The 18,695-nt window shown below is 47.3% G+C and overlaps 1 protein-coding gene across 2 annotated transcripts in view; it reads left to right on the plus strand.

Annotated features, from left to right (window-relative positions):
• The window catches only part of BLACAT1 (BLACAT1 overlapping LEMD1 locus), a 63,140-nt gene that overhangs the window by 33,943 nt on the left and 10,502 nt on the right, over positions 1–18,695 (plus strand). The window lies entirely within an intron of this gene.

Here is an 18,695-nt window from a genome sequence, read left to right on the forward strand (position 1 = left end):
TCCAACACACCTCGTCTTGAACTTGGTGCATTAATCCCTACGTTGGCCAGTCTCTCTGAGATCAGAAACATCCCCAGTGGCTGCCTGATTAAACGTGGCAGCCCAAATTCACACATAGCAGGCTGCATTCTCTGCTTACGTAAATTGGCGTCACTTCTTCCACAGATCAACACCCATTTACACCCGCAGGGGTTTTGAGCCAGTAAGTTCTCACAGCTTTCAGCCCTGTGGGCTGTAACTTAAGGTGAGCAAAACAGGCAGCCTCCTTTAACCCCCTTGTGTGTGTTCTAGTGGCTGCTTTTCAGAGTTGTTGTTTCCCATCATGCGTAGAGGGGTGTGTGTGTAAGCCAAAGGACTGCTTTTGCATGGGACTGGGCTTGTAGCTTTTCTTGTGAAGGCCAAAGGACTCCGGTTCTGTCTGATACGGTGCAGCCCACGGATAGTGTCTCTAGCTAACGCATTGTTGCTGCATTCGTAGCCCAGCCTCAGTTATTTTGATACTGCGGGAGCTGTCTGCATGCAGAGGACATCATGGCACAGACCCAGTAATGAATGCAAACATGGGGCTCTCTAAATCAGCCTTGAGGGGGTGTTATAGGGAAGTATGTTAGAGGCAATGAGATCTTATGGTTAGCGCAAAGGACTGCTAGACCCCTTGCACTCAGTTCCTGGCATGAATGTGGCTAGAGTGGGTGAATCTGGGTGCCGAAACTTCGGCTCTGATTTCCCAAGCTCTTTTAATGACTTGGTTAAGTCATTACATTGACCTGTGCTCATCATACTATCCTCTCCGCATGTTTATCAAGTTCAGTCTTGAAACAAGTTAGATTCCTGTCCCTCCTCCCCCAATCTCCCAGCTCACTGACTACAGCGGCTCTCCTGAGTTATAACAGTGAATCATTTTAAAAAAATGAACAAGATTTTCTGTAGGACCCTGATGCTTCAAGGCACGAGTCAGCTGCTTAGTGATGGGGATCGGGAGGAAACTTTGCCCAGGGGCAGCTTGTGCCATACTTGCAGGGTTTCTTGCAACTTCCACTGATGCATCTAGTGCTGGCCACTGTGGGAGACAGGATACTACATTAGATGGGCTGCTGCAGGCTTGATCCACTGTGAAATATCCTGGATACTTTCTCTTCCTCCGCCCAGTAAGCTGGAAATGGCAAGGAGGCACTCATTAGAGGCTCAAGAATGTGTGTAGTCATGGTGAACAATGAGAGCTCAGAGGGGCCAGAGACAGGAGAAGAATGAGGCCTCTGTAGCACCTGGGAAGAGATTCTTTTTAAATGTCTCAGTCTTTTGAGACCAGGCAGCAGTGGAATGAAAGCACCTGAGAAATGTGAAGGCTAGTGAAGGGAGAGAGATGTGGCCAGAGGGGAGGAGGCAGCACTGAAAACCCTTGGCTATTGTAGGGCCTAAATTTACAGATTAGGGCTCACTAATTGGGTCTGTAACTTGAGACCAGCATTCCCTGTAAACTGGGCATTTGTGCTGCTGCTCAGAGTTTTAAATGCTGCCCTGCTGATTAGCCAAGTGCCCACCACTAGGTTTTGTTTCTATTAGTGGTGCACATTTGCACAAATGTGTGCATTAAAAAATTTATTCCTCTCATGGATGGAAAAGATTAGAGGGCACATTGCTTGAGACACCCGCTAGGCACTTGTTTCCAGAGGGTATAGAGCTAACTGAAGTCCAGGAGTGCTGACGCTTTCTGAAAATCAGGCATTGTGGCAAGAGAGTCTGATTCCCAAAAGGACCTAAGTGATTTGGGGACTTAGGCCTATTGATTTTTAAGTAGCTCCTGGCCAGAGTTGAAAAGGCATTTAGGTACCTGAAGGTGCAAATAAACATTTGTGAGTGTTTGATGCCAATGGGAGTTAGGCACTCAGCCTGCTTAGGCATGTTGAAAATCCCTCTGGATGCTTCTTTTCATTTTTAGGCACCTGAATGCCTCTGAAAATCTGTCCAAAAGTGACCAAAGGAATGCAAGTGCTGTTGCCCAGAATTTTCAGCAGGCTCCAGTTCCCTGGGGCAGGGGGCAGACATTCAGAAGAGCTCAGGGAGCCCAAGAAGGACCTAGATTCTCAGAAGAGCTCAAGGTGGCAGGTGCTAAGCTTTTCGCAAGAGCTGCCCAGCAGAGTCACAGCAAAAGCTCCTGGGTGCTGAGCGCTTCTGAAAACCTGTCCCCTGAGCAGACCAGTGGGGGCTAAGCATGCTCCACACCATCAGGTCAGACTGTGAACCAGCAATCAAGCAACTTGCTTATTGCATGCCCGCTCTGCACCCCGCTCCTCCGCAAAAGCCCCCAGAGCCAACCACGCCCCACAGGGGAACTCTGCGTTCCAGACTGTGAAGACTTGGGCCCCCAGTCAGATGTTTTCATGGTTTTCCCCTTGTCTGGATGCCAGTAAAAGACTTTTGGGAAAAAAAACCAAATGTTTCTCCCTCCTCCACGATGCTCAGTGTTCTCAGGACGAGAGAGGAAGAACAGTGGAGCGGAGATTCCGAGCAAGCACCAAAAGGCAAATGTGAAGTGTGTATAGCTCATCCCTTGAAATCTTGGGCCTCGGAGGCTGACATGTATTTCCCTAGGAGGGTGGGGAAGCACTGGGATGGGTTCCGTAGGGAGGTGGTGGAATCTCCACCCCTAGAGGTTTTTAAATCTGGACTTGACAAAGGCCAAGCTGGGAGGGTTGAGTTGGGGTTGGTCCTGCTTTGGGCAGGGGCTGGACATCTTGTTAGTCTTTAAAGTGCTACAGAGTCCTGTTTTATGTGTATGTATGTGAGAGTGAGACAGAGTGTGGAAAAGCTGCTATGAAAGGATAGGGCTGGGAGGTGAGGGGGGAGGAGGAGGCAGGGAGGAGTTAGATCAAAGGCAGTGAAGTAGATACAAGAGGTTTCTGCTTCACAGACCAGAGAGGCTGAAGTTCAATAGAGTCTTTGTTACCCAGGCTCTCCACAATTACAGCCGAAGAAATACCTGCCCACCCCCAAACCCCAGCCCCTTGGTGCTGAACCATCTCAGCTATGCAAGGGAACAAGAACCGCTTGCTTATTCGTGGAGAGGGGATGGCAGTCAGGGGAGGGGTCGGCGGCGTCAAAAATGAGTCAAGTTTAGTTGGATGCTGCTCAGGTTTCCGAGGAAGGCCGGCAGAAGGAGGTGCAAAGGGGGAGCCGGATCCCCCGGAGTCTGGTGTGGCTGGGAGCATTGTGGTTCCTCCCCCCACCACCTCGGCAGAAAGCCTGCGATTCAGTAGCCACGGACGGAGTAGTTTGTGGGAGACCGGGAAGGAGATGACAATGCAGCTCCCTCCTCTCCTAGCCAGCGGGGCGAGGGTGGGGTGGGAGCTGTTGCCATTTCCGAAGCCCATATCCGGCTCAGCAGCCTCGGCACACCAGCCCCGCCGTGACGATGTAGCTCTGCCAAAGGTGAGGTCATCCGGGCCCAGTGGCTGGCTCCGCGACTTAGAAAATGATGCGTCCCTGCTGGGGGATGGCGTGTCTGATGAGGGCTTAGTGCGGCCAGCAGGGGGGCGAGGAGGAGAGAAAAGAAGGGGCAGCAGCGGAGGATGCTGATTAGAGATCCAGGATGGCACTTAACCTGCCACTATGTGCGTGCGCCTCCCTTTTCCCTCTGGCCTCTGGTGTGGCGCTCTCAAAGGGTGGGGAGCAGTCTCTCTGGGGTGAGACGGAGGGAGCCGGAAACTCTGCTGGTAGCTTCCAGCAGAGATGGGCTGGGTTGTTTTGGGGTCACGGGGAGAGCAGGGGGAATAAAAGCCCAACAGGTTCTGCCTATATCCTCCCTGCCCTGGGTGATGGAGGAAGGAGACTGTGCAAAACACCATGCTGCCATCTGAAGAGGAGGGTGCCAGGGCTGGAGAGGAAGGGACCTGGTTTGCTCCTGCACCTGTTCCCCATGCAAGTGCTTGGGCCCCAGAGCAGACACTAAGGGAAGGGGCAATGAATGCTGACCCCACAGAGGCACCTGGCTTTGATGCTGCATGCACTGAGTTCATTGGAAAACTAGGGCTGTGACTTATGTCCAACAAAGGGGCACCATGGCGTACAGCATTCCTGTCTACACAGGAGCAGGTGGGCATAGAGTGCACATAACCATATGGAAACAGGTGTATATGCCACTATAGGAGAAGGCTGATATAGAGCAATAGTGGACACCTAACAGGTCAGCATCTAGCATGTGCACCAACATATAGGTGGCCATACAGCATAGTGGCCTTATACAATGCACAACAATATAGACCAATTCAGGTGGCAACCAGCATATATGCCAGAGATGGGCAACCGAGGCTAGTGACTGGGCTTCATGAGTGGCCTCCTTCATCTCAGTGGGCTGCAAGATTGTCCAAAACCGAGATGCTCTCCCGGGATACAGTCGTGCTGACTTAGCTTGCATGCCTAGAATTTGCAGGGGGTGCCGATTGAACCGTAGCAGCGTTTTGATTGGCTGCAGAGGGAGAGCATGGCTCTCATGGTCAATGTTGCATGCAACCAGCACGCCCCTCCCTTACGTGCCCTGGCTTTACGTGCGTGTCACTTTAGTAATACCAATAAGAAAGAAAAACGATGCAGAGGAAATCAGTGGCATCTGGCAACCCTGCCAGATGTTTCGTGGGTCACTCTTAGAAACCCGATGGGCTGCAGGCTGGCCACCATTCCCATTGGATCAGTCTTACATGTCTGCGCAAAGCCCAAGGAAGCTCATGCAGGTGGCATTCACAATGCATGCTCTATTACCCATATAAAGACTACGTTGCCATAAAGCGCACGAGTCCTCATAGGACCATATAGAACGGGAGTGCCTTTTTCCCCGACTTCCATATCCTGCAGAAGTATGGCTTATAAGTGAAAAGCCTGTGCACTATTTTATACTTCGGGTTTAAGATCTGACCGCTGACTGTATAATTTTAGAGAAACTGAATTTCCCAAGGATTTTTACTGAGGCAACCAGAGGGGAATTTTGTAGATTCAGAAAGAGAGCTGACCTCATCAGATCTTGGGTAATTAGCAATCACTGTTGCTGAATGAGTGGGAGCAACAGACTGTATGTACAGGACAAGAATAAAGGCAGAGGGCCAAATCTTTAGTTGTGTAATTTTGTGTAGCTTCATTGATTTTTGGCGGAGCTTCCCTGGTTTACACCAGATAAAGGGTGCAGAGGCTTTCACTGAGGAACAAGGACTATTTCCACATCTCTAAAAACGTTGCTGATAGTCTTTCTTCCACTCCTCTTGTCTGAACACGCTTTACCTTGTCCAGAGGTGCCTTTTGTGTAGCTGCCTCTGTTTAAATGTGGGGAGAAACAGGGGTGGGTGGTTTTTTTTTGTTTTTTTTTGGTTTTTTTTGGAAGAGGCAGCCGAGGAAACCATCTACCTGGGAAACATACTCTCAGCAAAAGCATTTCTTTGTTCAGCAGCCAACAGAGAAAGTTTTGTTTCCTGTACCTCATGCACCTGAAAGTTATTATGCATTCATTTGCTATAGTCACTAGAGTCATTTATTACACTAGCTGCTAGAGAAGAAATGTAGACGGGCCTTTGGAAATGGAAGGCAGGACTCCAGGGTTCGATTGCTGCTCCCAGTTGCTGATTTGTTGTGTGATCATGCACAACTCCCTCACCAGTTGTGGGGCCAAATTTTCAAAGGTTCAGCACCCACAATTCAAGTCCTTGTTTATAAAGGAGAGGTAATAATACTTACCCACCTTTAGAAACTCCGTGCACATCCTCAGATGAAAATGGAAAGTATCACTGTACGTAACGAGCTGGATCTCTGCTGGGGTACAGTAGTGCTACACTGAATTACACCCAGCTGAGACTCTGATGCAATGTGTTCACCATGTGCTTTGAGATCCTTAAAAGCAACATAACATGCTGTCATATGGGATTCCAATGGCAGGCAATTAGCAGAACAGGCAGAAAATGCTCCAGGTGGATTAATGGCCAGATAATGGACTACGTAAATATAAGCTCCTTTGTGCTGTATACATCTGCTTCCTGGAAGTTTCAGTGTGCACAGGATTGGAGCAGGTATGAACTTTTAGATTCATCTCTGCTTGGAGACAGAGCTGCCCCTAGGAGTATAATGCTACCCCGCAGCTTGTAAAATACAATGTTACTGCATGGATGAGAAGGGCACAGGGGTTTCTCTCTGCCCGTTTTGTATAATTACATTTGCAAATCAGTCCTAAGAGCATTAGAAATGGTGGGCTGGGTTCTTTTCTCATTTACACTGGAGCAAATCAGGAGTAACTGAATTAAAACACCTACCGATGGAGTTGTCTAATGGGGACATACTTGTATATTTCCATACATGATTATTTTGAACCCAATTCTGTGAGGTGCTGAGCACTTCATTTCACACTGAAGTCAGTGCTGAGCACCTGACTATATGGACCAAATCCTTCTGCTCTTGAACTCAATGATAAAATTCCCGACGGCTCCGAAGGGATTGGGACCTGCTCCTTAAAGATGTTTTTGTATGAGGAATAATGCAGCAACCTTCCCATAAAAACAACGAGGAGTCGTATGACACCTTAGAGAGTAACAGATTTATTAGGGCATCAGCTTTTGTGGGTAAAACCCACTTCATTAGATGAATTGGAGTGGAAATTATCGAGGCGTGTGTGTGTGTGTGTGTATATATATATATATATATATACCAAAATAAAAGTTACTTATCAATTATTAATGAGGCTAAATCAAGTCACATAAATCTGTGAGTCTCTAAGGTGCCACAGGATGCTTTGTTTTTGCAGATACAGACTAACACGGCTCCCCCTCTGAGACTTTTCTCATAAACATTAGGGCCTGATTGTACAATTCCTCCATGCTTGGAGCTCCCTGTAAGTTCTGGTGTTGGAGGATTTGTGGGGACAAGCCCCAAATTAAGCTGCTGCTGACTTTACTGCCATGAATACAGCATTTCTCCCTTAACCCTACAAGAATCCCTGTAGCAGGGGACGAGCATGGTGCATGCTATTTACCGGACTCTCCTCTCCCTCACTCTGGTATAAACGCCGAGAAATGCCGCTGACTGCAGTGCAGCCATTCGCAATTTACACAGGTGTGGGAGGAGAATCAGGCCAGTGCGGTGTTTGCACCATTGGCTGCCTTGCCAGCAAAGCGCTGACTGCAAAACTGGTATTGCTGACAAAGGTAAAAGAAGAGGAGGAAAAAAAGCTGAGATTTTAGAGCTTTGGATTTGTAAACTTGTGCAAACTGCTGGACATAAATACACACCCTCCATCTACCCCTTTTACTGTCATTCTTCTGAGCACAACTGCACTTAAAAATACTTACAGCCAGATTCTGCTTTCAGCTACCAAACTGTCCATCTGGAGTAAAGCCACCGACTTCAGCTACTTTGGGTGTACACAGTGCAGCTAAGGTTAGAATATGGCCCTTCCAGGCAAGTCCTGCCATTAGTGTACTTCATTCAGACGTGGGTATTCATCCACCATGCAAGCAAGTCCAGCAGGCCTCACTCGAACAAAACTCCTCAGTGTTCAGTTGGGTTTAGGACTCTCGTAGGAACAGGAACCAGCTCTTGGTAAGCATCCCAGCTGGGCTGCAACAGAGCTTTAGCTAATTCGTGGAGGCTACATGAGGTTAAAGCTTCCCTGATGGCCTTCTTTAGATAGCATGTCCTGCTACCCAATAGGCAGACTAAGGATGTGCTTAAGGCACCAGCAAAGCAAGGACACTAAAAAAAAAAAAAAGAGAGATTTTACGGTATAGTATTGTTTTTATTTTGAATTACATATGGGGGGCACCATAATCTTTTCAGTGCTTAGGGCCTCTAAAGGTCTTAATCCGGCCCTGCCTGCTCTGTAAAAGCAGCTAAGATGAGGCCACCAAACTCATTTCAGGGATGGCCTCAGAAAGATAAAGGAAAAGGCAATGTGGGGAGAGGTCATGTGGTAGGCCAGTGACTTTATTTTGAAGTGAAGCACATTATTTAGGGGCCTGGCTGGAGTTAAATTAAATTTTCCTCAGGAACCTGTGAACTCTGGTGAGTCAGAGATGGAGTCCAGGTGGCCCCGGTTCAGAGGGACTACGAGGGGTTTCATTATTTTTTATTTTGTTCCCTTTTTCTTTTTATTTCCCTAAAGACTGCTGGCTTATCCTCGGTAAGCCCTCTGCTGTGGTCTATGGCTTTTTATTCCTATGTGATTGCTTTTCCTACCTCATGTAGGGCTAAAAGCCATGGGCTACACAGAGGACGACTCCACCTTCTTAGGCACCTCTACAGTCGGCACGGATTCCTGATCCCTTTTTAATCACCCATATTTATTTGGCAACAAATCGCAAGTGAAAGGGGGCATTGAAGCTTTGCACGACCTTGAAGGTTTAGCAGGACAAATGGGGTAAGGGGGTGGTTAGCAAAGGGATAGACAAAAGAAGGGGGGGCAGGATGTCGGCCTTTCAGAGTCTTTCCTTCCCATTCAGAGCTGAAAGGCAGCTTTGGTGCATATGGGGCTGCACCGCTGCTGTAAGAAACCTTTGGGAGGGAGGCTTTGAGTTTCTTTTTTAGGGACGGGCTTTTCTCATACGGTTCAAAGCTCTCCCACCTGCAGCTCTTCCGAACAAAAGGTTCAAGCACAGGCCCAGGCCACTTCCTATGGAGACAGAGTGCCAGTTAACTAGCCCCACGGAAAGTAGCCACCAGGTAATTATAAAAACCCTTTCTCTCTTCTATTGTCTCCTTTCACTAGCAGGCTCCCACTGGTGGCCAGGGAAGCGACAAGCCCCTCCAATCTCTTTTACTCTGACTCCATCCTGCACTGCCTGTCTCTCCTTCGCGCTCTGCACTTCCAGGTGGGTGCAGCAAACCAAGAGGGCCAAATCCTCGGCTGATGGAAATGGGCATAGCTCTGTTGCCGTTAGTGGAGCTGTGTCAATATGTCCCCACCAGGGATTTGTCCCAGCATCATCTGTGAGGCTGCTGCAAATGCTGTGCCATAAGGAGATCGGTGGGGGAGGGAATGGAGAACGATGATGATAATCATACAGCAGAAGTGTGCTAATTCTCACTTTGCTAATCTGCAAACCCAATAATCCTCAAGTACAAAACCTGGCAGGGTCTCGCCCGGCTTCTTGGCTCAGACTGAGCAGTGAAGAAAATGCTGCGGGGAGGTCTCCTGCTGATCAGACTTAGTTACATTCTCCAGCACATTTGGTCATGCCGTGAGAAGACCTGCTTGTAATATCCCCAAGCCAAGCAATGCAAAATCACCAGTCTGATGCTCTCTCAAAATCATGAGGATTTTTTCAATAATTTGAACTTTGAGATTTTTGGGGGTCATGGCCTTAAGCTTTTCTCCTCTACCATGAGGGCTAGGGACTTATCCTTCCATAAAAAGTGAAAGTTGAGCTTCTTCCATGACTCCAGGAGCTGGGGATTTCAGAAAAGCATCACATATCCCAAGACTCATGGTAAAATCATGAGAGTTAGCAAGAGTGTGCCACGTAAATAAGCAATGCTAGACAAAAGTAATTGAAGAAAGCAGATCTTGGTGATTCCGTTAGGGTATTTTTGCTTGGTTGGGGCTTTTTAGGGGGGAGAGAAGATTTGCTAAATCAAAAAATTTACCAGTTACAACCGGTCTCCATCACTAGCATCAATCCTGCTGTCACATCTTCGCTGGCTTCAATCAGACTCAACACGAACACCTGTTTCTCTGATCTTGGCTAGCTAGTAGGGAACTGTGGTTAATGCTCCAGTCCTGGATAGCTTGGATAATTAACCATCAATAATAGGAAAGGGGGAAAAAACTAACGAGCCCATTGAACTACCGTCTTTGTCATAAACCAAAATGTTTTGTTGTGCTGGGAAAGTAATGAGCAAAATCCCCTTTTTCTGTTAATGGTACATTAACCCATCGTGAATTGTGGCAAAACTCCTGCGGAATGTACGGTCCTGAGATAGCCATGCTGTTCCGGAATGAATTCCTAATGAACTGTGCAGCTGCTAAGGGACCCCCCACGCTTTCCTAATGATAGGGGGATTTAAATGGGGAATGTGGCTGAAAAGGATTGCTCTTCCAAGATCCCAGCTCTCCTTACACGGTACCTGTTCGCTCTGATTAGCCTCAGCCATCTCCGGTAATTGCAACGCTTCATTCTGAGGCTAATCCAGCAGCCAGGCTGGGTTAATTTGTATCTTTGTTTCATGAATATGGACTGCACAACATGCTACCTTTATAATCAGGCTGCCGGAAAGCTGGCACTTGTTTACAGGCACAATTTTTAAGTGGTAATTGCTTCGTATAGTCAACAGGCTCCGAGAGATTGCGAAGGACGTCAAATACCCAAACAGAAACGGCTGTCGCCACCATTAATATTTCGGTGGCTGTCGGGCGAAGCTGCTTGGAACAAGATTATTGGCAGCCTGTCTGCATTACGCAGGCTAGATACTCATCTCCTGAGACTCGTGCTGACTACCCTTTATGCTATTGATTTTTCTTTTAGCAAAGCATGCGCTTAAAACAGAGAAACACTCAACAACATGTGTGTCTTCACCACTGCATTCTGTGGAAACCCAGCTGGGATAGGGGAGAGAGGGCTGGCTCTGATCACTTGTCATGGCCTCTGTCAGACTAAAACAAATGGATCTAGGGCCAAACACGTCCCACAAAGTCCTTTTCTTCCGTAGTACTTTTTTTTTTTCCAGATGAAATATATCCTTGCCAAGCCAGAGAGCCAAACCAAACTTCAAGACCTGGATTCAGATTCTGGAACACTCCAAAGTGTGAAGAGCATTTGGCTCTGGTTTGGTCCATTATAAAGACCGGGCCATTGATTCATATACTTTAGGGAAGGACAGACCACCATGGTCATCTAATATGGCTTCCCGCAAAGCACATGCCATAGACTTTCACCCTGTGGTAACTGCATCAAACCCATTCCTTTTAGCTGAGGTATGGCAGGTTTTTTACATAAAGCGTGTCTTTGCCTGTCTCTACCCTTGGCCAGATTCAGACATCAAACAACTCCAGAAATCAGAGTTGTTTCAGCTGTGGAGTTTTGCCTCAGGCCCAGGGGTGACTGGTGAGGAAGAAGACGGATGGTCACCAGCCACGTGACCATCCTCCCCACACTGGCAGGCCTGCCGACAGTGGACACAAAGGGGCAGTTTGCCTTGGGGCCCAGTGATTCTAAAGCAGTGTTTCTTAAACCGTGTTCCGCGGCACATCGGTGTGCCACAAGGCAGTCAGAGGTGTGCCACGGAGAGCAACAGAGTTCAAAATGGCTGCCCTTAAAGGCTCCCAGCTGCCAACACCTCTGCTGCAGCAAGAGTAGTGTCCGGAAAGCCCCGGGCCCTTTAAATCGCCACTGGAGTGCTGCTCAGTGAGCTCTGGGTGCCTCTGAGGGCTGGTGGGGGAGGCAATGTGGGCGCCAGGTGGTGCCAAGGGCTGGCTGCCCTGGCCCTGCCCCTTCCACCCAAGCTAATGCCCCTTCTGGAACATGGAGCCGGGCCCCTCACACTTTCTGGGAGCCTGGCATGGTTGTCAGCTCCCCTGCCCCCACCCCGTAACTCCTCCCCATGCCGCCTCTAGCCCAGGGAAGGGCTGAGACAACACACCCTCTGCCCCAGGTCCTGCCTCTGTCTCACCTCTTTCTGCCCCCGCCTCTGCTCCACCCCATCCCTGCCTTTTCCCTTCCCCCACTCCTCATCTTCCAACAAGCCCCCATCCCAAACTACACAGCCTGAGGGACTAGTGCTGGCAACAGGGGTCAGGGCCCATCTGCACTCACCAGCAGTGGTAGGGGAAGCAGAGAGACATGGCCCCAGCTTGCACTGCTTGCCCAGCTCCCAGGCGTGTTGCTCCATTCCCCTCACCACTTCCAGTGAGTGCAAGGGGGCCCAACCCCTGCTGCAGGTGCCATAGTAGCAGCAGTGGCAGCCAGGAGACCCAGGCCTGAGGGCCTGGTGTGGATCAGAGGGCGACGTGGCTTGTGTGGGACAGTACGACATGCCCAAGCACCTCAACATTGGCCTGTAGGGGAAAGTAGCTTGTACAGGGCAGCGGTATCTCTCCTGCCACGTGTGTGTGAGCAGAACTGTGGGGCCATATCCCTCCGCTATGTACCAGCCTGTGCACTTGCTCAGGAAGCCCAGCGCAGAGTGCTGCTACCCAAAGCAAGAGGAGAGTCTCATTAAGTCACCGTCTGGTCGCTGGTCTGCTCCAGGGGCAGCATAACTTCCTCTGGGCTTAGAGCAAAGCCACACTTGAGCTGTGTTCACACGCTTCTTACAAACAGAGCGGGCGCTGTGGGATTCTTGCTGGGTCAGCTGGTCACATGGAAGACAATCCCTGGAGCAGGAGCAATTTCCCTGCAGACTGTGATAAATGACTCTGGAGCAGGAGTTGCAATTATTAATATTTTAATTACAGTTGGATGATAACAAACCGACAAGCCGTTCTTTATTAAAGCTGCGGCAGTGGGGTAATGAAGGAAGAAGCTGCTTCTCCTTCCCTCAGTCAAGCTAAGCTCATTTAACTCGCTCTAAGTTGAGACTATTGGGGGATGAGATATAGGATGGAAGAAGATGCTGTTCTTATTTAGTTCTGTCTCAAAGGGCTGCTGAAACCATTCTTATCTGCAATGTGAGCCAGTCTCCTCTAGCTTCATATTGTTAAGGGCCTGATATAAAGCTCTTTCAAGTCAGTACAGGCTGCACCTCTCTAAACCAGGACTCTCTGGTCTGGCGACATCCGTGCTTATTTTTACAGACGGGGAACTAAGTCACAGAGAGAGATTTTCAAACGAGCTCATTTTGGTAGTTGAGCTCTTTAGAAAATCTGGCCTCATTTGTCTTGCTCAGCCAGGTCAACGCTACACTAGAAATTCGACTTAAGATAGGCAACTCCAGCTATGATAACTGCGTAGCTGAAGTTGATGTGCCGTAAACTGAATTTCTGGGGTGGCCCCACTGTGGGAGGTTGATGGGAGAAACTCTCTGGTTGATTTCTCTTACTCCTCAAGACTCTGAGGAGTACTGAGGTCAAAGTGGGTGCCATCAGCATTTGATTAAGCAGGTGTGTACTAGACCCACTAAATCGAATCCTGAAAGATCGACCTCCAGAGCATTGATCTTCCCAGATATTTAGACAAGACCATGTCTTTGTGACTTTTGAGCTGTGCTTGGGAGATTCACAAACAGGACCAAAAGGGGCACACAGTTGTTTTTGCTATGAACTGTTCACTCAGCTCTGCTATCTATGGAAAGATATGGATCTACTATATATACCATGAGATGCCTCTCCCCTCCACTACCACTTCTGCCTGAAAATGGGTTATTAAGTAACAGGCTACCCCACTGGTGCTGAGTCAGCCTGAAACTAATGAACACCCTGGCTGGCCATTTGAAATGTATTGCACCTATTAATTACAACCATTAGCTGCAGCCAGTGAAATTTTTATAATGAGGACCCTTGCGACTTTGCCTTCCTAGCAGCAAATTAACTGTGTGGGGGGAAGAATCAATGGGATCAGCATACTTTACAGAAGTGATGTTTTAATTAGCCATTCTCAGCAAACATGGGGGCCCAAGAAACAGTGCTTTGGTTCATTATCTCCTCTTAAAGGGACAGAATTTCTTTTTGATTTAGTTTCTTTTCTGGTCTCTTCTGTTTTTTACAAAAGGTATCCAGCTGTTAATTGGAGGTTGATGCTCTTAATTGGATTGCTTATGACGAGGGAGGCACCGAGAATGTGTAAAAAAAGAATAATGGTAATTTTAGGAGTAGAAATAAAAAAGCTAGATTAAATAATTTGGATGCTAAAATAAAATTACCCAGGGATACAGCAACTGGCCTACAGAGCAGTATAATGAAGTGGCTGGTGTGTATGTGATGCATGCCCTCTCCTGGATGGATTCAGCATCTCCCTGGACTGCTAATTGCTAAAGGAGAGAGATGCTCCATCATTTCCGTGATAGGTTTTGGAGCTGGTGGCTCTGGATTCCATCCCTGTCATATTCATTAAGTTCTTGAAGCCACATTACACAGTGTGCAGTAGTAATACCTAGGTGATGGGATTTTTTGCAACAGTCAAGAGTAAAGATCAAATATGAGACTAGCTCCGTGTTTTCCAGAGTCCACTGGCTGTTGGCATTGGGTTTCAGTGTAAAAAAAAAAAAATGTCATCAGTCTCTTAACGCAGCCCTTATGCTGAGATATTGCTCACAATTCTGATACACTGATAGCCCACAGTTTTAAAAGAGGTGACAGGGCTTTGGGGTGCCTCACATGAGCCACCTGAAAGGGGTCCCGAATAATCAGCGCTGTCTCCCAGTCCACATCTTTAAGGGGTCTCCAATTAGGCTCCCAAAATCACTAATCACGTGTGAAAATCTTGGATATGGAGATCAGAGATGGCTGGAATATCCATGCTGAAGGAGAAACAAGTTGAAATGTGAGGGTGTTTTTTTCATATTTCCTTGTAAGCTAATTTATTTTATTTGGATTCTTATGCCATCCGCAACCCCACGGTATTTGGGCACCTTCCAGTATTAGGTCATTTTATCAGGACATTCACCTAGCAAATGTTTTACAAAAACATAGGTCCCATTTCCATTGCAAATGAGCCCGTTTCCCAAGAGTTGTCTTGCTGAAGGTGAAAGACATCTTTGAAATGTGGAGTTCAAAGTGTAAAAATTATCATTTTTCTAATGGGGGAATACAAAGCTAATTTGATCACACGTCTCAAAAAAGCAAAATGGGAGTGGCATAAAAATCACATGACTTGAAACCTCAGAATCTCTGTGCAAACCTTTTCAGGACAGTTAAAGGGCCAGTGACATATTGTGACAAACCTCTTTCAGGGCAACGCTGCTTTTAGCCATAGGAAAAGAGGATTCATCCAATTTTTTGTCACCCAAAGCAGAGTCCAGTGGGTATGACAGTGGCCATTTTAAGAGTATCAATACATGATACCACAAGATGAAAGTGATTGATCAACCAGATAGAATCAGTGTTGCTTTATAGATTAATTTAGTCTAATTACTTCAAGGAAGGGATAAACAGTAGAGGCAAATGTACACATCTTTTACTGCAATGTAGATGTATCCTGAAAATAAAAATCCTGGGTCTATATTTTAATCTCAGGACAGGTCTACACTATGCGAGAAAGTCGACCTAAGATACACACCTCCATCTACAAAAATAGCATAGCTGGAATTGACGTATCTGAAGTCAAAATTCTACGGCATTCCTACTGCGGGAAGTCGATAGGAGAAATGCTCCCATCAACTTTCCTTCCTGCTCGTGACCCTGTGGAATACTGGGGTTAACAGGGGCGCTATCAGCAGTCAAATTAGCAGGTCATTACAAGACCCACTAAATCAAACCCTGAAAGATCAATTTCAGGATAAATGTAGACCTGTCCTCAGGCTCATCTAAAGGGGAAAGTTTAACCAGTTATACCAGAATAACTGCCCAAGCGGGCACTCTTATGTCTCAGTTATACCACTATATTCCTATAGTATTTCCTCTCAGCCAAATTCATTGTTGCTTGGATCATTGTAAAGGAGATGTAAAATGTTATCAGAATGCACACGGGGCAGGGCATTAGTGATTCAGGTCCAGTGATTATAATGGAATTTCTTTGAATTTAAACGAGTGTAAATCTCATCAGAATTTTGTCCCTTTGTGCTTCTCTAAGCAAGATCTCATTGCACTTTACCTTTATTCATTCAGCCACACAACCTTCCTAGGAGGTAACTAATAAATATATTAACCATTTTACAGATGGGGAAATTGAGGGCTTTTCTTCACTAAGGATTTTTGTATCCAAGTAGCTATACCAATTTTTGCACTGTAGTGTAGACATGGTGCATCAGTGTACACATGGATTTGCCTTGATGTACCATGTCAACACTAGAAGATTATCCTGTTGCTCCAAACCCCAGGGCATATAGACCCTCTGAGAAGTGACTACCTCAGAGCCACCTGGTGAGCCAGGGGCAGAGCTAGAAATAAAACCTATAAGTCCCAGTTCCCACTCATTTGCTCTGACCGCAAAATTACACTGCCTCTTGCCATACAGCTGAGAAGGAGAGGAAAAGACAACCTGGAAAGTCCAAGGTAAAATACATATTTCCCATTTCATCAGCCTGACCTGGCCGTAAGAATAGCTGGGGTTGGAAAGCAAAGCCCAGTGAAATCAGTAATTGCTGGGCAAAGGAATAGGTTCTGTCCAGCTGGTTCAGAAAGACATTTATTAGGACTCCGAGAAAGTGACATTATTAAAGTGAGCATGCTGATTTCAGACAGCTCCCCATTCATCATTGTGACAGTGACAAACACAGCCTGGGGTTGTGCAATTGACTAAAGAGAATTCTCTGGCTTAACGTTTTTAATGCACCCTGCATTTTTTCCTCCGCTGCACAGGGCTTTATCCAAAGGATCTTCTCCCTTGAATAGAAAGGGCAGTGCAGCTCCCATGAAGCATGCCCAGCTCTTGCAAATCAAACAGGGCTTCTGTGACTGCTACTGAAGCTAGTTCATTTATTTTTTTAATTATTTCTTGCTCCTTCAAGATCCTTTCTCTACCTTTTCAAGAAGAACAGGCACATTAGGCTCAGCTGTGCTTGCCTCCTTTCTTCCAGGCTCGTTCATCATTGTCTGCTCCCTGAATGGAAGGCAGAAGGGTCACTTTTAAAAGCCTGCATGCGACAAGCTCCCCTAAAGACATCAATAGCTACATAATGGAAGCTGGGGTCCTGTCAGTCAGACCGCCCAGGTTCTGATGACGGTTTTGTGTCTGCAGCTAACTCAGTCTGTCCTGGAAGGCACTAATGTCCAAAGAGGAGGCACCCAGAGTGTGTCACAATAATACTTTTATATTTTTTATAATTATGTATAATAACTCTACAGGTGGAAATAGAAAACTGATTAAATAATGGGGATACTGAGGTAAAATTACCCAAGGATACAACAATTGGCCTACAGCGTGATGCTATGCCAAGAACAGGGACGATAAATATCACAGAAGTGGGTGATCCTGCTTGTAGGTCTATCGTGAGGAAATCTGACCATCTGTTTCAGTATCCTCCTGAAACAGGGCCACAGCATGTGGATAATAGTAACAGTCTGCTCTTTCTGGAGCAACTTTCGTTTGAGGCTTCCACTGTAGGGAGAAGATCCTTTGCAAATATGTATTAGTTAAGCCTCCCTGTGAGGTCTGGTAAGTAATTATTTGCCCTTGTTTAGTAGAGACGGTGTAGCACGGGGGAGGGGGAAAAGTCTTGGCCTAAAACGAGCTTGTGAAGTGACCTGGCAGTGGCTGTGTCAGGACAAGAAATGTGTGTCTGAGCTGCTTCTCAAGGTGTGCTGGATTCTTGAGAACAGGGCTCCATTTGTGGGAGTAGTTGCTTTCTGTCTTCCTCTCCTGTGGCTTCTGAGCTGGGAATGGCAAGTCAAGCAAAGGTCCAACAAGAATCCTCAGCAGTTCTGCCTTTCTCATCCCCCCTCCTTTTGGAGGAGGGCCTAGGGTTGCCAGGTGTCCGGTTTTGAACTGGATAGTCCAGTATTTGAGCTTTCTGTTCGGGAAACAAATTGAGAAAATATAAATGTCTGGTATTTTCTAAATAAGACGTAATGTAGATTGTGATGTAATGTCAAGTGTGTCTGGTATTTTTGTTGAAACCATCTGGCAACCCTAGGAGGGCCTGATCCTGCTCCCACTAAAGTCAATGGGAGTTTGGCCATCACTTTCAACAGCAGCAAGGATGAAGCCCTGCAGACATAAGCAGGCAGAGCAAAAGCTTGTCCAGCTGGAGCTGGGGCCCTCATTGCACCTGTTGTACCCTGAGCAAAGTCCCATCCGCATGGTCACTGGTGGCTATTTAGGAGCTATTTTGTGGTTACTCTTGCTTTTGCTACCAGATTCACAGCCATGCAAAATGAGTAATGGACCATGAAATCTGGTGTCCTCTTGTGAAATCTGGCCCTTTGTGTGCTTTTACTCTATACCATACAGATTTCACGGGAGACCGGCGTTTCTCAGATTGGGGGTCCTGACTCAAAAGGGAGTTGCAGGGGGATCACAAGGTTATTTTAGGAGGGCCATGGTGCTGCCACCCTTACTCCTGCGCTGCCTTCATAGCTGGGCAACTGGAGGGTGGTGGTTGGAATGTGGGATGGACACCCAGCTCTGAAGGCAGTGCCCTGCCAGCAGCAATGCAGAAATAAGAGTGGCAATATCATCCCCATGTTGTCCTTACTTCTGTACGGCTGCCTTCAGAGCTGGGTGGCCAGAGAGTGTTGGCTGCTGACTAAGGGCCCAGCTCTGCAGACAGCAGCGCAGAAGTAAGGGTGGCAACACCATACCAGGCCATCCTTCCTTCTGCACAGCTGCTGGTGGTAGCTCTGCCTTCTCAGCTAGATTCCTGGCCAGCAGCCGCTGCTCTCCAGCTGCCCAGCTCTGAAGGTAAAACTGTTACCAACAGCAGCGCAGGAGTAAGGGCAGCAACACTGCAACCCCCCTACCATAACCTTGTAACCCTTGCACAACACCTTGGTAGTTCAGGACCCCTACAGTGACAACATTGTGAAATTTCAGATTTAAATATGTGAAGTCATGAAATTTACCATTTTAAAAATCCTATGACTGCAAAATTGACCAAAATGGACCGTGAATTTGGCAAGGCAACCTTGCCTCTGGAAG

The sequence above is a fragment of the Pelodiscus sinensis genome, chromosome 27, assembly GCF_052426305.1.
Source record: "Pelodiscus sinensis isolate ZL-2025 chromosome 27, ASM5242630v1, whole genome shotgun sequence".
Classification (NCBI taxonomy): domain Eukaryota; kingdom Metazoa; phylum Chordata; order Testudines; family Trionychidae; genus Pelodiscus; species Pelodiscus sinensis.